The sequence below is a fragment of the Erpetoichthys calabaricus genome, chromosome 1, assembly GCF_900747795.2.
Source record: "Erpetoichthys calabaricus chromosome 1, fErpCal1.3, whole genome shotgun sequence".
Taxonomy (NCBI): domain Eukaryota; kingdom Metazoa; phylum Chordata; class Cladistia; order Polypteriformes; family Polypteridae; genus Erpetoichthys; species Erpetoichthys calabaricus.
Genome location: NC_041394.2, coordinates 252340054 through 252364091, shown reverse-complemented (window position 1 = coordinate 252364091; position 24038 = coordinate 252340054). Strand labels below are relative to the sequence as shown.

General features: G+C 38.6%; 1 protein-coding gene across 3 annotated transcripts in view; it reads right to left on the bottom strand.

Annotated features, from left to right (window-relative positions):
- Positions 1-23226, bottom strand: part of sfmbt2 (Scm like with four mbt domains 2) — a 417083-nt gene extending 393857 nt beyond the window's left edge. For 2 of the 3 annotated variants that reach the window (XM_028814085.2, XM_028814102.2), the window contains exon 1: positions 23094-23226. The gene's annotated coding sequence lies outside the window, so the exon portion shown is untranslated. Of the gene's footprint in view, positions 1-20478; positions 21269-23093 lie in introns of those variants that run through there. The other variant, XM_028814094.2, reaches the window with a different exon arrangement.
- Positions 23227-24038: the final 812 nt, after the last annotated feature.

Sequence of the window (24038 nt, the reverse complement as noted above, 5' to 3'; positions counted from 1 at the left end):
CCAGTGTAAGGCCGGCCATGATATCAAGCAACTTTGGAGAGAATCCCGTGAAGTCTCAGGATGTCCCAGAGGGCAACTTGATCAACTGAGTTGAATACTTTACATAAATCGCCAAAGGCTGCTAAGAAACTACGGCGATATCCACATTTGCGCTCGATGAGATCCCTCAGTGCCAGGATGCAGTCAATGGTAGACTTATTAGGCATAAAACCAGATTGCTCCAGCCACTGGTAGGTGAGCATGTGATCACAGATCCTATTGAGGATAACCCTATCAAGGACCGTACCAGGCACCAAGAGCAGTGTTATACCCCTGTTTTCCCTCAATCCAGGCAATCACCCTTCATTTCACAGATAGGAATGACAAGTCCCATTTTCCAGTCAGTTGGGATGATACCAGTCTCCTAAATGGAAGCAAAGATTGCTTGCAATGCCAGGAGGACAGCCATACCACCAGCCTGGAGAAGTTCACCCCGGACACCACAGATCCCTGCAGCCTTCCCTGCCCTCAGCTGGTTCAAAACCTGTGCAATCTCAGTGAGATTGGGTGATTTAAAGCTAACTGGAGGATCAGCCTCAAAAAACATTGATCTAGACAGAGGATCAGCTTTAAACAGCTGCTCAAAGTAGCTTGCCCAGTGGATCACAAGTGCAACATCATCCATAAGGACAGTTCCATCACCTGCCCTGACTGTGACTCTCTGAGGAACAGATTTGGATGTGCGTAATGCTTTGACTCCTCTGTGAGCAGGACGTGGGTCATTAGACCATAGATGGTGTGTCGCTTGCTCACAGATTCCCTAACAAACACCATCTTATCTGCTCTAAGAGCTCTCACAGCCGTCCTTCTCAGTTCCCAGTACAGACTGGAGTTACCATCAACCCATATGTTACAACTCCTCTCAGTAATATCTGGGAGCCCTGCGGGATGAAATACCTCATTCTAGAAAGACCGGCCACACCCAAACAGCCCTCAGCACCCTTTAGGTTCTTGTCACGGAAGGTCTCCTACATCACATTAGGATCGTCAGTCGCACCCAAGTCTGCAAGTTCCTCACCCAAACTGTAAGGAAACTCACTAGAAAAAGTCTGATCTTGGAGTCTGAAATGGTCCAGGCTCTCCAGCGATCTGCAACCCCTGACCTTCTGCAAGGTCAAGGAACATGGTGCCACCTTCATTACAGTCGCAAGACCCATGTGGACCAACACAATCCTCATAGCCAGCCCTCTCAGTGCCAGTGGTCGCATTGAAGTCACCCATGACCACAGGAGTGTCAAATTGCAGGCACCCATCAAACACAGCTGTGAATAAAATGCCCCCCTCACTTAGACATCACTCACTGTGGTCGGACTATACACTAAGACAACAGACAAGCCACATGGAGAGTGTCTTAATCCAAGACTCTTAATTCTCTCATTGAAAGGAGTGACATTGGACACCATCCAAAGGAGCTGATCTGCCAAAGCAACAGCAACTCCATGAGTACAACAGCCATCAGAGTGACCAGACCAGTAACAAGTGTACCCACCTACAGAGATCTGGCAGAGAGTTTATGAAGCCCCCAATCAACAGAAGAAGATGATAATAATGCATACCCAGATGGGTCGCCTCAATTGGCAACCCGAGTTCTGCCGTGCAGCGCAACAGTTCCAAACTCTAACAGGCCTAACCCCATTGGATCTATGGTGGTTTGGACTCTTCTGGGGATGAGGTTCCCAAGGGCACAATGTGAGCAGCCTTCCTGTGGACAGCTGCAGCAGAGCTACACCCGCAGTGAGCTAAAATGAGTCTTGTCTGCTGTTTCAGAGGTGTGTGAAGTTTTAATGATGGCTGGAGTGCCAATCCTGCCACCAACCGTCAAGTTTCAAGGTTCTATGAACAGAGAAAATGAAATGATGGACCAAATGAGTGGGCTCATGGCTGGATCACTAATGTATGCAGGGCACAAATTTGAGAAAAGCAACAGCAATGTTAGGGATGAGTACTGGTGTAGGCTGCTGTCATTTAAGATGAGATAGTGGACCATTTCAGATTGAAGATGGACTGAAAATTAACTCCCAAACTTGCGGCCGTGTTCTTCACTTTCTTCAAGCTGTAGTACAGGAAGAAAATTATATAGAACAATGCTCCATTGCATTCTTCCAAGGACTCCACTGCGTGGCTAGGTAGCAAAGGCCTCAAAGATGACTGAATGAGGACCTGCCCCCTTTCCTCACATGACTTAAATCCTACTGAGAACTTGTGGGCCCTTCTCAAATATGAGATTTACAGTGAGGAGGATAATACATCTCTTTGAACAGCATTTGGAAGTTCATTGTGTACAAATCAAGAAACTGACAAGACCCCATTGGATGGGAATCTCATAGCAGTTTTTGAAAATAAGGGGGTTATTTTGGTCACTGAAAGGCCAAAAATGTTACTTGTTAATTGTTATATCTTGTGCTATGTTACTTCTTTCTTACAATTACTGCAAAACCTGAGAGTAAGTTAGAAAAAAATGATTCGTAATTTACTTGCCTAATAATTGCTCACAGTCATAGTTGCCTAATAATTGTGGACACTTACATTTTACCCTGAGAAAGACAAAACTCATATTTCTTTTGTTAAACATTCAGGTTTGATGCACAATAAAATTTTGGAATGACTGAAAGCATTGTGCTTCTTAAACTATAAAATCAATCCTGACGAATACCATTTACCTAACAATTATGTCCCATCCAGGTCTAGGGCCCTGCACCATCTCTCTATTTTGGACCACATCTGTGTGAAAAATGATCGTTATAATACACACACATTGCCAGCACATTACATTAAAGTTGTGTGTAAAACTGTTTTTGTAATCCTACGCCCACTTCATCCCACTCAGACACTCAGTCTGCTCACCCATCCTTGCAGATATATCTGGTTGCTCCCACCCACTACACTGTCTTCTAACAATCTCAGTCCAATCCTCTAAAATAAATAAATAATAAAAGTAACTTAAAATGTGTTAACAGAGGATTTTTACTTTAATGATAACAATCGTATTTCACAGGTGTGTCAACGAAGTAGTCAGCAAAGCTTTTACCAGCAACAAAATCATAGGAACAAGAGTCTAGATACATAGAATTCAACATATTTCACTCTTGTGAAAAATAAAAATAGCAACTATCTATAGGCACATGCTACCTTTCTTGGATGTGGCTGGCATTTTTCCAGAAGCATCCCACTGCACCAGCAGTTTCACATTGGAAGTGATGTCACTACACATCTAGACTATACATTAAAGTCACTAACCCCTAACCTTAACCATTTATACTACACGTTAACCACACTAACCAAACTTCTGCCATGAATCTGCTGGTGTTGACCTGTGGTGACATATAGTACTGCAGCTCTGCAGTTGGATATTATAGTTTCTCAGACTGTTCAAAAATAGATGGCCCATCTCTAATCACAAAGTTGGTCACTACGAGTAAAATGGCCAGTTCCAGATCTGCTGTATCAAGGAACTAAATGAGAATGAGATCCCAGGCACATCTATTTCAATTTAAACCATCCACAATGTACTTGAGTGTACATATACTGCTGTTAGACACCTATCTAATTAGGTCAGGTTTTAGGAATGTCGCATGTGAAAAACTTTACTTACTTTTAGATAGATTAAGATGAATAATCCCTATTTCCTCTAACATTACTATTCATGCACAACAGGATTTAACTGTTCAGTGAGCAATCTATTGGGGTATCCTTTATCATACTGTAACTTTATCTTGCTTTACTAAAAGAGCCTTAAATAACCAATCATATCAACTATCATTAGTTTTCTGTCTGAGTAGCAGATGCCCCATTCCTTCAGGCTCCAAGAGCTTAGTTTGCTTGACTTTATTATTGTTAGCCTGTATAATGAAGTTGATATACAAGGTTATTAAACATTAATTTTACAGAGATTTTGCAATACGGCACAGTAAAAGAGGTAATCAAAACTTTTAAGCCTGACATATTATAAGAAATATCAGTACAATCGAAGTTTTACTAAGGTATTATTAATAGGTTTAATTTTTGAACATAATTCTTGTGAACACTAATGTAATTGCTACAATGTTCACAAAGCTTCTCTATGCCACTCAAATAACATGTTTTGTAAAAGAAGATCTGAAGGGAAAGGGTTTGACAGGGGAGGAGGTTCATGACTGAACTCTATGGAGAAGGTTGATCAAGCACATCGACCCCACATAAAAGGGGAAAAAGATAAAGAGGAAATAGAAGAAGTGTTGCCTGTGCAACAATTGCTCTGTAGCTCCTGTCAGTTTTCACCTTTGACATCCCTTCAGATTGGGAACAGGTGCTGGTCCCAAATGTCCCCGTTTGGAGAATATGAAATGTCTTCATATCCACATTTTCATAGGGCAGTAGATTAGTAATGGGTTGATAGCTTTTTTCACCACATTTCCCTTAGTGACTACAGCAAAAACCAAAGCAGGTCAGCATAATATTAACAGGTTAGGATCGCTTTTTGAGGCATATAATTAATATGGACTATGGTCTTCAAATCATAAATATTATGCACATGATCTTGCTGGAAATTACTGTAGCTTGGGCATTGAATTCCTTTAATGTTGGAAAATCAACACACTTCCTCTGGATCATAGCGATGTATCCAGTTTTCACCTCCAGTTGTGAAATGTTTTTTAAATTTTTTAACTTCAGATTATCTTTGGAAAACTTTGCAATGATACCTTATTCCCTAATCAACCTTTGTACAAACCTTGAGCATGTTTGATTGTTCATAGAGAATGCATTCTAATCCTTAAAGTGTGTACCATCTCACATATCATCACTTTCAATTCTCCATTACAATTTACTTAGCAATGTTAACATTTTCTTTAGTCATTTATGCCAAAGTCAGGCCAATCAATAAGTCATCTTTGAGAGACTTCCTGCTGTGGCAGAATTTTGATGACCATCTCTGGACATAAAGGGGATATATCCTGGTATACATTGACTAGGTGAGAATGACTTTCTGAGGATGTATTGTTCTCTATTCTTAGAAATTCAATGATAGCATAAAAACTTATATTGCAGTTTGGTTCCACAACAAGAAGCATCTCTATAAAACACACATCAGAATCTTGTACTTAACATGTTTTAGTAAATATGAACTGATCCTCCAAAACTTATATTGCCTGCATCATAGAATCGCCCTTTAAAGTTCAAACTCAAATGTTTGTCATCATTGTTCCTAACAGTCTCTTTTAGTAAATACTTTATTCATCACTTTCTCCAAATTGTCTTGTTTTTTTAAACCATTTCTCTATTAGAAGGACATAGGACATCTCAATCCTATTGTGCATTATTTTGCACATACCAACTATGGATAATGCGCCACTCCATCACGCAAGGCACTTATACGGATACTGACTTATACCACATCTTTTTAACTAATCTTTTTAACACTAATACCAACTTTCATTTCATGGGGATGCAGAAGGAAAGCCAAACCACAAACTCCACAAGTCGGTGACTGGGCTGGGAACTGAACGCAGGGCCCTTGAGTTGTGAAGCGGGGAAGATAAACAACATGCAACTATTCTATCCACTTGATAACATTTACATATCCATCTATAAATTTACAGAACCTATTTAGACCAACTTTTGGGGTTTTGGGATGCATAAGTTGCAAACCAGGAAGCATCCAAAGATGGTTCACTAGTCCACATTCAAGCTAAAACCAAATTCATTCACACCAGAATCAACCATTACCCTAAACTGCATCTGTATGGGTTGTAAAAGGAAACCACAGTAACAGAACAAAAGTCACACAGATACAGGGAAAGCTTGCAAACTCCACGTTCACAACCAGGAAGCATCCAAAGATGGTTCACTAGTCCACATTCAAGCTAAAACCACATTCATTCACACCAGAATCAACCATTACCCTAAACTGCATCTGTATGGGTTGTAAAAGGAAACCACAGTAACAGAACAAAAGTCACACAGATACAGGGAAAGCTTGCAAACTCCATGTTCACACTGACTGTGTTAAAGATTCAAACCTGGTGTCCTTTTGCTTTGAGACTGTAAAAGTGATAATACCTAGTAGAACAATACATTAAAATTGGTGTTGTAATGTTTGTAATATTAAGTAATATTGCTAAATTGTTTTTTCTTGGTATATTGCTTCCCCAAGAGGTTCCGACAAGTACAACCAGCACCAAAAACTACAAACAAAACAAACAAAAAAAATTTGTAGAATTCAATAATACTGTACTATAAGGAAGAATCTGTGATTATATATAAAATGCACTTATTTTTGCCACAGAATCGCTCACAGGAGTAATCCTCTACATGCTCTAGAAATTAAAGCCACAATCTGGGTCATATCATATGAAAGACAAAACACTTAATTTATATTGTGACTCTCAAATGATACAACTAGAAACTTCTTGAATGAAAAGTGACCTCATAATAAGAAAAGGAATTTCTGCCAATGGGCAGCTCCAGTTAAACACAAAAACTGTGTTCAATTCAGATCTGTTCCACGTCACTGCATTTTCAAAAACTAAATAAAAGTAAGTTTTGTAATTGATCAGAAAAGCCGCCAGAAAATTACAAAAAATCTCTGTTGTTCTTCATTTATTACATAGTCAAGCTTCATATTTACTCTTGGATGTGTGTGTACAAGCGTCAATCACCCCTTCTACAGGATAAGTGCTGATCAATGTGACGTACGTTTGCATTAGAATTTTGACCAAGTGGTGGTTACTCTGCAAACAGTTGAGACTGAACTTGCAACTTTATGGTTTCAGAGTCCAGCTTCAGAGCCAAAAGTCACATAGTGTGCACTGCATGTATGTACATGCCGCTCTATATTCAGTGTAGGCCTATCACCAGGCAGGCTTTAACAATATGTAATGCAACTTAGGGATGCTATAAAACAGAGGCAGATATGACTATGCCTATGGTCATAGATTATGGGTACAAAAAAAACTATTGAAAGTAGAACTATGAATATGAGTCTTTACTTAAAAACACACTTTTACAAATTACAAAGAGCCGATATTCCCAAGTTCACTTATGGTGTACCACTATGGCTACAGGCTTTCATTCCAACCAGTTTCACTCTTATGTCTCATGAATCAAACTGCTTAGCTGGTTGCTTTTCTTTTCTGGTGCAGCATTAAGAAAACAATTAGTGATGAGAAGTGCAGACACAAGCGTAAATGACACTGAATGTTAAAGCAGAGCTGCTACTTCAATGTTACATTCATTATTGTGCTAATTAGAAAAAAAGGCTTAACAAACAAAATTACAGAATTTGTTTGCGTCCAACATTAATAATTGCTCCTTTTCTTGTTTTTTACAATTTTGATGTTCTGGACATGCAAATGTTCAGCAAATTTCTGAGTTTTGCTTACTTCTAAATACTAGCGTATATTTCTGAATGCAAAATAAAAGAAAAAGACTAGACAGTTAGATCATTTCGAAGTAAGATTGAACCATTTATTTGTGAAACTGTTTGTAATGAAAACCCGCAGCCACAGTGGCACACCAAGAATTAATCTGGGAACCCCAGGGATAGCCTATTTGGAGAGTGAATACAGTAAGAACTTAATTAATTTAAGCAATTAATTGATTGACATCAATGAATTTACTTTTTTTGCTAAGGCTTTATGTGCACTTCCTTTAATAGGAGTATAGATTTATATGTCAGGTTATAGGTTTATTGGCTTATGGTGTCATTATTGTCACATGTACAAACACCAGTGAAATTCTTACTTGCCGGTGCTAATTAACATGCAACACATCGCCAAGTCTCTAGTGTCATACAAGTAAAAAAAATTTTGTCTCCCTCACCTGACAAATCTCATAAAATATTTGTCATTAACAGATAAAACAGAAAAAGGAAATTTACAGTATATTACACATATCCATCTTGTAGACGGCATATGAATAAAAATGAGGGAAAATAACCTTTGAAAAAAATGTAAATGCAGTCATAATATTATGGAAAAACAAGTACTTCATAAGTAAAAACTAACAAGTCCTTCTTTAACTTTTGGTTTATTTGTAACGCATTTGGATATACTGTACATTACACTGGCCATTTGGGATTTCAGTCAAGTTTAATTATTATTAGATTTATTTGTAAATTAAAAAATTAAGTAACATATTTAAAATGGTCTATTTTAAATTACTTTTTCCACACTTTTCACCTTCATGATTAACGCTATAACACAAATAGCACTACAAACAGAAAAAACAGTACAGAGTACTTTTCAGCCTTTTCAGTTTTATTTCATTCATTTATTTTTGTGCCTGACCTGCAATCAGCTACCAATTCACAATCAACTCCCAAGGCTTTACAGCAATAAGACTAAGCCCATCTATGATGCTACAGCTCTTGAATCCCCTTAAGACCGCTTATTCTCTGCAAGATACAAAAACAAGGCTAAACAAATTTGACATTGTGTTTTACATTTAGTTTTACACTCAGTAGCCCTTCTTCATTTGTTAAACCTTCTCTTTTATGCCCCAGTGAATTAAAAGCAATAACTCAAACCATGACTAAACACATAAGGCTATAATGGTTATCTAAAGCTACTGATGACAGTGATAAATCACTCAGCACTAATGTTCTCGTAAAAAGCCTCTCTGCAGAGCTGTTTGTATTATTATAACTCGATTATAATTATTATTACAAAGCAATTATTATTCTTTATCAGTTCCTCTGCACATAACATGAATAACACTTAAAGGAAGAACTGAGTCTTCAGGAACTACATTAAATGTGCATAGCAAACTTGGATTCATTTGTAGATTTCATCACTAAACTTAAACAAATCTGCCACCACAAACTTATTTTTATGCTATATTTTAAAGTGCTGAAAGACAGAAAAGAATTTCAAAGTCAACCAATGTTATTTTGCTATAAATTAAATAACAGAAGATAAGTCGTTTTAAAAAATAAAAATACAGCCTATGACATTTCAGGAAGTTCTGAAAAAACAAGATACACTGTGACAATGTTTTGGTCAGCATGGTGGCACGGTGGACAGTTAATGCTGCTGCTCACATATAGAGAGCTCTGTCTATGAAGAGTCTGCATAAGTTTTTCACCTGCAAGTCTAGTTTATTTCCTAAGGCTGTGCATGTTAAGTTAACTCTGAAATGTCCTTAACACAAATGAATGTACTTAACTGTAACCTATACTGGATTAATGACCAGTCCAGTTTTATTTTCTGCCTTGCACCCAATGCTGCAGAGCTGGACTCTCATTGCCAATAACCCTGAACTGGATTAGTATGCCAAATAAATGGATGGCAACAATGTTGACTTTTTAAATATTTAATGGCTTTAAAGATTAAAGGTAAAAAATATATTTATGTTACAGTGCATTGTGGTGTATACTATAGGATGATAGTTTATAGGTTTATAGGCTGATTATCGTCACATTGGTATCATTATCATTTCCACTTTGCTGATCCAGGTGAGAGATGAGGTAGCAATATGTTAAGCTGAACTAACTAGGTCACTCCATTACTAGCTATTTCTAATAAGATCTCCTGGAGAAATCCCACACACTCCCACGACAGTAAAGAAACACACAAAATCAATTGCAACCATTAAAGTAGTAAAAATTTCATTTACACAAAAAAAAAACAACTCCGTTCTAAATTTGGATGCTACGTGGAAATACTGTGTAGGCTGAGTCATCAAAAAATATGGAAACAATTGGAAATGTTTAAATACAGAACACAACTGAGACATCTTTATTAGAAAATGTACAGAGGAGTGGAACCGGTTCATCAGTCATAAGGAAGTGAAGTAAATCTGACTTTGTCATATATTAGCTCCAGGTACAAAATGCAACAAAACATTTTCCTGACAGTTTGTGCTGGTTGCAGACAGGCTTGGGTTGTTCAGCCTTCTCAATGACTCATTGATGTAATGCAGTCAGCCAGTACTCTCTTTCTCTCTCTTTCTCTCCTTTTCTCAACACATGTTGTTATTTCTGGATTTTTATTCTAGATATATCCTTAAATGGGTGGCATCTACAATCTCACATTTTGTGAAGTATATTACTCACAAAAATTGTTAAGAATTTTTTCATTTTCTCTACTGGAGATTGACAGCTTTGGATCAAGAAGGGTGTGTGAATCGATTATTTTCTAAAATAGGATTTATCTCTTCAGACATTCGGCCAACATTTCTGCAACTTTTCAGACAAAATAATTTTAAATTTCTGCGCATGTTCTTATTTTTTTAATTTGAACATTTTTTTCTCATCTTTTGCATGTATAGTGGTTTTAACTGACTTGTCAAAAATGTACAGCTTTTACAAAAACTTCATGTGTTATTTTTATTATTTTTTGACAGAGGATCCTAATTTCCCAATCTTTGCGTGGTGGCATGAATTTAACTTCTTACTCACCATACATTTGGATATGATAAAAATTAAGTCACCAACCTGTGGTACAGAGAATCACAGAAAAACTTGCGTAAATATGCTTTGTCGTGAGCAACAATTACAATTTTATTTCAATTACAATGCTATGTATACAATATGTTTGCATGCAGATTCTAATTAAAACTAAAAATGTTTCTTTATAATTATGACTGTTTCTATTATCCTGTGACAGTAAATTAGATTAAGCGGTTCTGAAACGGTTAGGTTATTTCCATATTATGCAGATAAACTAACAGTTGCCAATGCAGAGCTACTCATATTGCATCTCCCAGCCCATTAAAGCACATACTATCCTTACATTTTTGTTAAGACCTACACAGACTACAGGCCCATGATAACACCTCGTTGTTCCAACTTCTCCAGGCACTGGTCTTACCCATACTTTTAGGTCATCACACTCTCCCCAAATAATCCTCTATTCTCTACAGCAACTACAAATCTGGGTTTTCTTCCACCAGTATCTAAAATTATAGTATACAATATCCACAGAGCACTGACACATCATTTTCTTACCATAGTTTTACATATAATGCTGCCAAGATCAAGTGTTACCTTCAATTAGAATAAGTAGTTTCAAAAAGTGGAATAATCAATGAATGCTATGCATAGCAAACCCAAAAGAATCTTCTTAGAGGTTGAAATTAATTTTTGAGGCTTTTTTCTTTTGCCTATTCCTACTTGAGCATGACAAAGGCGCTATATAAATAAAATGTATTATTATTACTTCATTTGTTCCACTACATTTGTAGAGCAAGTTCTGTCAAACCATGTCAGTTGTGTCACTAACCAGTGTTCTTTGCCACCACACTCTGGAACTAAGTATCCATATTACTAACCGAGAATGCTAAACCGGATGATGGACGCAGGCACATCCGGCCATGGGCCGTAGCTGCAAAAAGACGTACTGCGCCGGCGCAACAAAGAGTCCGCGAGAGTCGGCTGAGGACCCGAGAAAGGCGGACAAAAGAGGGCGAGAGAGGCGGATGAGGGTCCGCGAGAGACGCAGGCGCAAAAAGAGTCCGACAAGAGCACAGAAAACAGGAGTGAGCACATACAGAAAGGAGTCACAAAAATGAGGCTCAACAAGCACCAAAATAAGGAAAAGGCACATAAAAGAGTACTCAAACGAGGGGAAAGCACGAAACACATTGCACACGAAACTAAACACACCAAAAAAAAAGAACAGACGAGCGCACAACAGCAAGGCACGACCATACCCCCCCCACCCTACAGGCACGGGACGGGACGGGACGGGACACACACCAAGAGGGGGATTCAACAAGCCCATGGAAGACCAAAAAAAAAGAACACAAAACCACCCCACAGATCCTACAAGCAAGGGACGGGACACACACAAAGAGGGGGATTCAAACAAGACACAGGAACACAAAAAGAAACAAAACGCTCGCGCAACAACGATCCCCCCCACACATCCATAAGAAGTGACACCCAAAGCCACATATTCGAAAGTGAACGTCAGCACCTTCACACTAGGCAGCATAGGTCACACTAGGCAGCATAGGTGTCGGCATAGGTGTCAGCATAGGTGTATGTCCTTTCAATAAAGCACTATTAACCGTTCAACTGCAGAGAAGGATACATATTAACAGTGAGTGCGATCCGCCTTATTACTTATCCATATTTCGCATGCTGAGAAAGAAACAAGTCATGAATACACGCTCACGGGTACAAAACGATTCGGAAAGGATAACGGGAACAAACACACGTACACGAAAGAAACAAGAAAATAGACGACGGCGCATAAAACGCGCTTCTGAAACACCGGGAGAGAAAATGTCTCGGATCGAAAAAAGGAAAGCACAAGTGACACCGTTACAGAGACGTGCCCAAATGGACAGACACAATGAACGTAGACACATTCAGCGCGCGTGTCAAAATGCTGCATCGAAAGAAGCACGATTACAAACCGAAAGAGCTCGCGTATCAGACATACAAAAAAGTGAGCGAAGATATGCAGGTGAGTTGTGTTTTATCTTATTTGGTATGACCACAGAATTGTTTTGACAATTGTCTGTGACACAGAAGAAGATACTGTATAATCATAGGTATAAAGAACGAATTGCACAAACTATGCTTTCCTCTTTAAATGAATTACAATCTGATGCTTTTCACCAAATTATTCATGCCACGGAGGACAACAGCCCTATACCCAAATGCTTCTTTCTTGACGGCCCTGGAGGAAGCGGAAAAACATACCTTTATGAAACACTTATACATTTCTTTGGTGCAAGACAACAGATGATTATCGCATATGCTACAACCGGAGTGGCAGCAAATCTGTTAATAAATGGTCGTACATGTCACTCAATATTCAAAATACCGGTCCCAATCACAGAGACATCAGTATCCACTATGAACATTCACAGTAGCAATGCCCGAGACATCCGTCTTGCAAAACTGATAATTATTGATGAATGTACAATGGCATCCAGTCACTTACTCAACACCATTGATAAACTTCTACAAACGTTGATAAATAATAATATTCCCTTTGGAGGAAAAGTTCTTTTATTAGGAGAAGATTTTAGACAATGCTTAGCTATTGTTCCACATGCCATGCGCTCAGCTATTGTTCAGTCCACCTTAAAATACGCAGACAATTGGCATTGCTTTAAAACAATACAGTTGGTACAAAACATGCGATGTCCAGATCCAGAATATAACAGTTGCCTAATACAACTGGGAAATGGTACACTCACAAATACAGATGGACTTCACCCAGATATTATTTCCATTCCACAATCCTTTATCTCAGACGACTTAGTAAAAGAGATATTTGGAACAGCAATCACATTAGACCAAATACCCCTGTTAACACAACGCACTATATTATGTCCAAAAAATATTAATGTTAATCACATTAATAACCAAGTCATTTCATTACTTCCTGGAGAGACACAGATCTTTCTAAGCTCAGACAAAGTTGACTCTGATGACGACAATGAACATATAAATTTCCCCTTAGAATATTTGAACACTATTAACCCTGCCGGATTACCACAACACGACCTTGCCCTTAAAAACGGAACAATAATCATGCTATTAAGAAACCTTAACACAAAACAGGGTTTATGCAATGGCACACGGTTGGTCGTCAACACCATGACACGCAATGTTATTCAAGCAACAGTTCTTACAGGATCACATGCTAACAATACTGTTCTCATTCCTAGAATTGACCTTACGAGTTCTGACCTAGAATTACCTTTTACATTGAAACGCCGACAGTTCCCCATTAAACCTGCATTTGCCATGACCATCAACAAATCACAAGGACAGACCATGGACAAGGTTGGCATCTACCTCTCTGAACCCGTTTTTGGACATGGACAACTTTATGTTGCCTTCTCACGTGTTCGCCGTTCATCTGACGTTAAAGTTAAAATTATAAATAATCCATGCCAAGGAAGACTCATTCAAGGAGAAGACACCATCTTTACTACTAATGTTGTATACGAAGAAATATTCCAATAAAACATTAATATATGACAAACACTCTATTTGTTATTTCTATTGGCATCATCCAAAGCTGCACACTATTCTATATCTAATTCATACATCTGACTCTTTCTCATGTCCCAACGCCAGGGGTTGGCGAGCGAAGCGAGCAGGGGGCGGAGCCCCCTAGTCAAAAGACTAAAAGACTAAGTGAATCAGCACTGAAGTGACTTATTATAAATAGATAGATGGATGAACAGACGCACAGACGTATGGACAGACAGACAAGTGTAAACAAACACAAACAAAATTTAGCAGCCCCACTTCACTTTTAGATTATATGTTTCTACTCCCCAAGTGTGCATGTGTTTGGGGGGAGGGGGGTGGATTAGCTTTCTTATTTGCCCTCCTACAAATCCAACCAACACATTAACTACAATAACTCACATTCCTTTTTCTCTCAATCAAATATTAGGTTCCCTCCCTACAAGCCAAGTCCTTGCCTAATTTAGTCCTGAGCTCTTGACTTAAACAGTTATGATAACTGAACAGTATTGCAGTTACTTCTTGAATTCACTGAACATATGACTTGCATATGTGTTCAAGTATGCTTTCTCTTTTTTGCTGTTTGTGCTGCCATATACGATACTAAGGCAGTAATAAATGTTTCCACATATTTGTAATGCACTCTTTGTTGCTGTGGTGTCTTGGGAAAACTTCTTTTAGTCCACCCTCTGAAATTTTTAAAGAGTACTATTTACCACCTTTTCTTTGGTCTTTGGTACAAATACTGCTTGGAAGTTTGTACATCTCTATTGTAACACTTTACATTTGCATTTTAATATGAAACTGTTGTTTAAAGATTAGTGCTTATTTTTCCACATTAAAATATACAAACATTCTGTTTAATAATAACTAGAATTTACCTACAAAACTTCATGACACAAAAAGAATTAGAAAAAATTAGCTGTTCTACTAAAGTGCTGTAAGAGAACTCTTAAAATCTTTAGAATTACAGAAAGACCCAGCATTACGTAAAGATAATCTTAACAACTGAGTTTAGAGTAACACATCACACCAAGAAAAACCAATCTCACAAACACTATAAGAAGAAGATTTAACAGTGTCCATTTTTAGTGATGAGCTATATTAACATCAGTCACACCTCAAGACACTAGATTATCGACTAAAAAGAAACTTCAAGATTGCCTGCAAATAGCCCCATCAAGGTCAGTCTATATTCTCACCAAACTGTGCCCAAAAAGCCCAGGTTAATTTACAGGCATCACCCACTATAATCAATCAATGTTAATGTGCATGGCTTACCTAACAGCAACACACACTAATCCTATCACAGAGTGTGACCTCTGTCTGATGGATGTGATTTTTGTGGCTTTTGTCAGTCACTCCCCAGAGGTCATCATCACCACAGGCAACGATGCACACTCTGGCAGACGGCCAGGACTCATGCCCAGCCGGGACACCTGGAGGGACCGGGAGAGGGACAATATCTCCCCTGGACCACAGGAGGGCCACCTCCAGGGGGGCCCAGACAGTTGTGGAGCCCTGGAAGCCAGCACTCCCTCCACACCCGGAAGTGCTGGGGGGAATGAATTCCAGGGACACCCGGAGCGTTCCCGGGTGCTTATACGACACTTCCGCCACACCAGGAAGTGCCGCCAGAAGTTCATCGGAGAGCACCTGGAGCACATTTGGGTGATTATAAAAGAGGCCGCCTCCCTCAAGTGAGTGAGCCGTGTCAGGAGGAAGAAGGCAACGCTCGTGAGGAGAGGTTGAAAGGCAGAAGGAGAAATCCGGAGACTTGAGGAGAAAGGGACTGACTCAAGGGTGTTTGGTGCAAGGCACTGTGTTGTGTGCGGACTTTTATTATTAATAAACGTGTATGTTTTGGGACATCCTGTCTTTGTCTGCTTGTGTCCGAGGCTACCTTCCACAACACATAAACAGAGATCTTCACCAATACTGAAGAGTTGATACTGCTGTTCAAATTCACTGGCCAAATTTCTAGTCCTCTTTATCCTTACAACTTTAACAAGGCTGGGAGACAGTTAAGCTCCCCTGCATGGAGCAGCTACACTCCTTATAGATGCAGACAGTAAATCAGTACAGTAATCCCTCGCTATATCGCGCTTCGCCTTTCGCGGCTTCACTCCATCGCGGATTTTATATGTAAGCATATTTAAATATATATTGCGGATTTTCCGCTGCTTCGCGGGTTTCTGCGGACAATGGGTCTTTTAATTTCTGGTACATGCTTCCTCAGTTGGTTTGCCCAGTTGATTTCATACAAGGGACGCTATTGGCAGATGGCTGAGAAGCTACCCAGCTTACTTTCTCTCTCTCTCTCTTGCGCTGATGTAGGGGGGTGTGAGCAAGGGGGGCTGTTCGCACACCTAGACGATACGGACGCTCGTCTAAAAATGCTGAAAGATTATCTTCACGTTGCTATCTTTTGTGCAGCTGCAGCTGCTTCCTGAAACGACATGCTGAACGGTGCTTCGCATACTTAAGGGCACGGATTGATTTTTTTATCTGTCTCTCTCTATCTCTCTCTCTCTCTCTCTCTGCTCCTGACGGAGGGGGTGTGAGCTGCCGCCTTCAACAGCTTTGTGCCGTGGTGCTTCGCATACTTAAATGCCAAACAGCACTATTGATTTGTTTGCTCCTTTGAAGAGGAAGATATGTTTGCATTCTTTTAATTGTGAGACTGAACTGTCATCTCTGTCTTGTCATGGAGCACAGTTTAAACTTTTGAAAAAGAGACAAATGTTTGTTTGCAGTGTTTGAATAACGTTCCTGTCTCTCTACAACCTCCTGTGTTTCTGCGCAAATCTGTGACTAAAGCATGACAATATAAAAATAACCATATAAACATATGGTTTCTACTTCGCAGATTTTCTTATTTCGCGGGTGGCTCTGGAACGCAACCCCCGCGATGGAGGAGGGATTACTGTACATTACATTACAGTACAAATCAAAGTACAAATAGTTGTCCCACTGTTCATCAACCTTTCCTGAATCTAATATGTGACTGATAGCCAGAGTCTCCTTTGAACCAACTGAACAAAGGTTTTATAGGAAGGTGTTTCAATACACTGCGGTGGGTTGGCACCCTGCCCAGGTTTGTTTCCTGCCTTGTGCCCTGTGTTGGCTGGGATTGGCTCCAGCAGACCCTCGTGACCCTATATTCGGATTCAGCGGGTTGGAAAATGGATGGATGGATGGATGTTTCAATACATATTTGGAATACAGGCATAATGGGCTTTATTTCTATCCGCGTGTTCAAAATCAGGTTTACTTTTCCCACTTTTCTTACAGCAATTAAAGAGGTGCTTTAACCAAAAACATCTCAGCAGTACCCAGTACATTTAAGATTTTATCTCATCTTGCTACTAGCCAGGTGACTTATGCCACACAAATGGATATTACTCGACCACAAAGTTCTAGCCCTGCCTTCCCTAACTGTGTCAACTGAATTTAGTAAGTTCTCACAGTTCTCCATCCACATCACAACAATGTCATCTGTTAAGGTCAAAATTTCCCATCCTTAATATAACTAACCCATCCTTCCTGACTGCAGTGACCTAAAACATCAAAAGTGCTGCCCAGAAGTCACCAAACTTATCTGACACCAGAGCTTTTTCTTCAGCCAGAGCCACATGGAAAGTACTTCAACTATTATGGTACAGCTGACTTTTACGTATTTATTTTTTCTAAAACATTCACTTTTAAAATACACATGAATTTGTGCATACCGACTCTTTTATTATAAAGTTTTGACTAAACAAGACTATTTAATTACAGTAAAAAAATTTAAAAAATTAAATAACTATAAACCTCTAAAGTATTTATTTACCCATTAAAATAAAGTTTTCAATGGCATGTATTTCCTGTAGGGCAAACCTCTTTAAAATGCGCATTTCTGTTATCTTTTTTATGTTTTGTAGAATTTGCACCTTATGAATACAAGCATTATGTGGCTGTCAAAAGCTTGCTGGGCTTTTCTGCTATTGGATGATAACCTTCATATTAGACTGGCCAGTTCCTTTAATTTTTATCATACAATGAATATAATCCAATTTTGCTTCTCATTCAGAAGCCACACACTTTTCCTTTGCTGTTTATTCTGCCTGCTAGTCTTGAAAGGTGACATTATTGACTCCCATTACTTTCTTTGTTTGCTTTGTTGAGTTTTTCAAACATGAAATGTTAATTTTGGCTAACAGCGGACCTAAAGAAAAGCTAGGATGTGGATAGAAGTATTAGAGTGGCTAAGAAGACAGGCTTTTTACAGCAATCACTGCCAAAATTGTATAGTTCATTCATAACAAACTATTTTGATTTAAAGTATGTAAACTAAGAGTTAAAAAGTATGCATTCATAAAACACATAAAAATAAAGGTATAATTGTATCATTACAGTATTTTTTTATATTTTCAGAGCAAAAAACAGAATACCGACAAAACTTGGGGAAAAATAATTATTGAATTTTATTACATTTTAAAATATACTTATTAGATAAATTGCAAATAAGAATGAGCTCTTATTGGGCATTGTAGTATAAAACGCTGTGAGTTTGATTGGGTAATGAGAATTAAGACAAGCTTGTGTTCTGTGTGTCCCCTTATGCTGTTTAAAGTTTTCATTTTACAACACCTTCCTTCTGGTAAAAAAAAGTGACAAAGAAAATAATGACATTTTCCTTCTTTGGCGCTTTTTTTCAAAACTGGAGACATTTAACATTCTCCTGTAATATAAATATTGTGGGTATTATTTAGCACGTATTAGCATTTAATACGTTAGAGTTAGGTGTCATACCTATGAACACCAAAAGCTTATCCAACACACTTTATTATTAAGAGGTAATTATAAGAAGTAATAACATATAAATGCACTCTACAAACTGTTTCACACCGATCAGTAGAACCTTGGCTACTAAGAAAAACTGCATTTTTTAACCTTGGATGCGGGTCGACACATTGGTTAGCGTTGCTAACATACTTTGCAGCTCTGCAGAACCCCGTTCAGGTAAAGGATCTGCAAACGTCTCCGCGTGTCGGTATACGACTTTTTGGAGTATTCCGGAATTCTTCTCCTTTCCATGTGGGGGCGGAGATTAGGTAGATTAACAAATCTAAAGGTTCAGTGTTTGCGTGGCGTATTAAGGATGCTCTGCTAAGAGGTCGTACCTTTCAACGACCCTGCTTTTCTCCCGATGCTGTCATTCCTTGTCTGATCAACTCCACAAAATGTATAGTTACCTTTTATTTCTTTAAAGAATACAGATAAACGCAGTTGTAAAAAGTGTCGTATGAAGTGTTTAAAAATCAAAACAAAGTATACAGCAGCGTTAGTAATTGGGGAGCCAGCACGGTGGCGATCGGGGTGTGAAGCTGCACTATGTTCATGGAGAGCTACTAATAAAGAGAAATATGACGGCGTTTATCTCGGAGAGACACTGTGCATTTTTACACGCGCGTCTGTGTTCTTCAAACGATGTTATTACCAGCCTGCTAACCTATGTGGCACAATCGGCACCCAGGGGAATTATCACTCACATCCTACATAATTAGTTACCGTAGATACGTGGTTTTGCCGCAGGAAATACCATGGGTACAATCAACATATGTGTACTGCCAGTGACTGATTTGATTACTATTATTATTATTAGTAGCTGTAGTAGTAGTATTGATGATGACTTTATACAAGGCGACTTTACAGCACAGTATACTCAATTTGAGTTGTTAGGAAGTGAAAGTTAACAAGCAATAGCAGAACAAATAAAAAAAAACAGTACAAGTGTAGCTAAATCCAGATATCCAAACCCGGTCATTTACATCAGATAGATAGATAGATAGATAGATAGATAGATAGATAGATAGATAGATAGATAGATAGATAGATAGATAGATAGATAGATAGATAGATTGTAGGTATAACGATCAACTAAACTTAGTGATTATATTTAGCATTATTACCAGCTCCTGGTCGCTTGTCTGTGTAGAACCTGCATAGCCATCCCTTGCGTACGTCGTTTTTTCTTTGGGTACTCCAGTTTCCTTCTCACATTCCCCAAAGATGTGCAGGTTGGGTTAATTGACGTTAACTGGTCCAGTGTGTGTGTTAATCTGTGCATGAATGGGCCCGGTGATGGACTGATACCCTGTCTGTCACTAAATCATTCCCAGCGTCTAGTGGGATAAGCTCCGCCTCCCCAAGAAACTGACTTGGATTAAGTAGGTTTGTAATTGTAATATTTATTGTTAGTTTCGCCATGTCCGCCATATGAAGGTAACTGCTAAAGAATGAGGAGAGGGCTGTTTACATTTTCTATTTCTCTTGATGTTTCACTCTCTTTCTAGACTAAAACGTGCAAATCAACAAAAGACGTTTGTCAAATGAATTACTCCAGTATGAACCTTGCTTAAAGCACTGCTAAAATGTAAAATGTTTCACTATCTCTAACAAACAAATGGGCAGAAATGTTGGTAGGTTTAAGATAAAGTTCAAAATCAGAAAAGCATCATATTTAAAAAAAAATTACTCACCCAGATTTCTAAAAAGTGTTTAAGGGCAGTATTCGAAATACCAGCTTCGAAGGTAATGCTGAAGGAAGAATTTATGACTAAATCTTGTCGCGATACTCTGCCAGTGTCACTTTCTCGTCATGTATTATTTACTACTAAACATTACTATTGCTGTTTTTTCACTTAGTAGATCCAACCCATTAACCTAATTACCTTTCTAATAATTACTTGTACAATCTGTTATAACATTAAAAAAATCTTTTTGTGTGTCCGACATGGCACACAGAATTGGGATGGTATCTACCCATTCATTTATTTCCCGAGCCTTTTAAATCCCTCTCCCAAAACTGTCATCTAAAATAATACAAGACGAATAAAAATGTTCTACGTTAAAAATTAACTAGGTGTGTAGAATACTGTTTGACTGGTCCTCGTTTACTGTAACATTTTCATAAAATGTCACCAACTACATCAAACAAAAAGTAACATGAATTAATGCATGAAATCGACTGCTATCACACGAGATCATATTCCCAGGTTTGTATGTAGGCCTACAAACAGACTCCCGATAATCCAAATGAATATAACTCAGCAGTTTCAAAAACAATTACGCCCACATCTGTCACACGCATAGATACACAATTCTTCGAATTTCATGGAAACAATTCTAGAAAATACTGAGGCAACTTCCATATTTCAACGCCTTTTTAAACTTCAGAAGATTCCAAGATTTCAAGAATAAGTCCACATGCTTTACACCGTCGCCCTCTAGACACCAAGTTCGTATCAACAAGTCATTTCTAACATCCAGCCTTCCGAATAATAACGCTAATATAAATACCCAGACCCCGCCCCCTACCCGAAGTATACACACGCACACACACGCGCGCGCGCGCTCATACACAGGCACGCGCGCACACACAGCATCACATTAGCGGGCACTTCGCTTCCTGATTTTCTAAAATACTTTATAATTCGCGGTCTTTTTCTATTCTGTCCCTAACCCCTTTTCAAAAGAGGATGTACAGACTCTCTTAAATGTTTTAATATCCTCATACCGTAGCGTCCAAAACAGTTACTTCCTTTTTAATTCTAATAATATACACAGCTGGGCTGTGCACGGAGTGAGTGCAAGTGTAATGTACACGAGTAAGAAACATGCACGTTTCTATGTGTTTATCCAACCTAATCTAAAAGCGTATTCACGTGATATTTACATGCAGTTAACATGTCACATTATGAAATGCTCTTTCTACATTACTCTTAACGGTATAACAGCTTATGCATTTTCGCGTCACTGACTACGCGTGATATAATCAAGTTTTATTTATTGTCACAAATTCTCCTGTAAATCTACTGCTCCGTAAAAAGAATGGAAACAGGGAGCAAGGATGACAACGGTGAAGTCTCCGATGGCTTCTGATTTCCTTCATCTCAAAACGCAAATCGACAGACCAACGCTACACTTGAGCTTACTTTCTACATGGCAGTATACACAATTTATAATATTTAGGCATTTGCAGTTGCATTTGCGTTATTTGCAATACAGTAGATGCACAAGTCACTTTCGTTATGACCACGAGAACAGAAGAGTAGGATAAATACGCAGCTTAAACCACGTACTGTACTGGTTTCGGTGGGGGCCGTCCCAGTCATCACATAAGATGAAAACCGTTCATTAGCTTGTATTTGTGATCATCGGCTTCTAATTGCTTCCATATAATATCGAGTGCTGTTTAAAACACATTTACACCAGTGTCACCACGAAACAGTGTATGCTAGTGCTGCGGTGCAGTCAGTCATCAGAGTGTTTTACCAACTCGAAAGTCTTACACTGGAAAAAATTCGGACGTGATCGTAAGACTTTTATTTTGTATTTAATTCAGTAGAGCACCTCACGGTGCAACAAAAGAGACAAGAATCGGACAGGTAAATTAAATGGCTTCATTTTTTCCCTTATCAAAACATTTATTTTCAGTTTTACAACACCTTAACCCGCCATATTGAACAAGACAACGTCCCGGCTGTCAATGTTCAAAATCTCTTTTTTTATTAACTTGGGGACTTCCTTTTTTATCTTTTGAACCGGGTCAATATCGCGCGAATGATGATGCCCTGCACAGAAGAGCTGAGAGAGGGATCAACTCCACCAAGTAGTACTGAAAGACACCAAGACAAGGAAAAAGCGAAAGAAGGTCACATGAACATTTTAGACAGTCGAGAAGAAGGAAAAAAAATACTCAGGAACCCCAGTAAAAGATGCTACCCTGTCCGTTTTCGAGTGACACTTTTTTAACGAATTGTGGGGAATGCAAATTAAAAGTCAATATTTAAATTCTTTAAACCATTGGCAGATAACACCGAAAAAAGAAACACAAACAAATATTTCGATTTTTATTTCACGCACGTTTAAAGTATCCCTAGTCACCGGAGAGCACTTTGCACAACTTGCCTTGTTATTTCTTTTTAAATACAACGCACAAGCACACGCACACACTCACGAGAGCTCAGATGAGCTTAAGGTTTTAACCAGGAAAAAGCTCATGTAGCACTATGATCAAAAAGATGAACGATAAACGCGTTTCGATCATGATTTTTAGCAGTAGGCGGCAATAATTAATCGCCACCTGCCTTACCTGGACGAAGTTCTTTTTTTCTCCGTCCAAAATTACAACCCCCTTTCGATCAGTTGAAAAAGGCAAGAAGCGTCTCTTCTCAGCGAGCCACAGACTCATTCCAATATGGCATCCTCTCACTGCGCATGTCTAAAATCTTATTATTTTCCAGCCAACTCCTTTCATTGACCTTTACAGCAGTTGCAAAATTTTCTTAGCCAATTATAAATAGAATACCGGAGCCTCCACCCCCAATTTTAGAAAAAAAATATGCCCTTTTTTCCGAAAAAAAGCTGCCGCCGTAACGGGCTAATTAACTTGACAACATAATTTCTTTATCAGTCGGGGCGGATGATTCGCGATGCGAGTGTAGGTTTTATTAACGTCATATTTTTTGCTTTGTATTGTAAAGAAAAATAATAATAAAAACCATCGATGTCTAAATGAGACTGTCCGCTTTGACGTAGAACACTTAGCCCTGTAAAATAAAATTAGCGACGAATAAATGCACACGAAGGTGTATCCAGAAATACTTTTTTATCGGTATTCATCGGTTTTAAACTAGCATACAAAATCGCGTCTATCTGTAAAAAAAAAGAAAGAAAGAAAATGAAAGTCGAGCAATAGTAACACACGGAGAAGACGCCCTGTAGCACACTAGTAAAATAATTATTGTGTGTATTTTATTTATTTATTTATTAATTTAACACTTAAATGATTTGACTTCAAAAAGTAAGCGAAAACAAAATATATTTTCGTCTGAATAATTTCGGTGCTTTTTGGTGTCATTGCCACGGGAAACGTCTGGGATGAGAATTTGCGGGGCTTATTAATCAAGTAAATATGTTTTGGTCCGAAAAACACTGAGAACCAGAGGAGAAAAAAATAATCAATAGGTATGCGGTCTTGTGGTTTTCTTTAGGTTTCACTTGCAAACCTTGCAGCGGTTACTTGAAAACGGTTTAT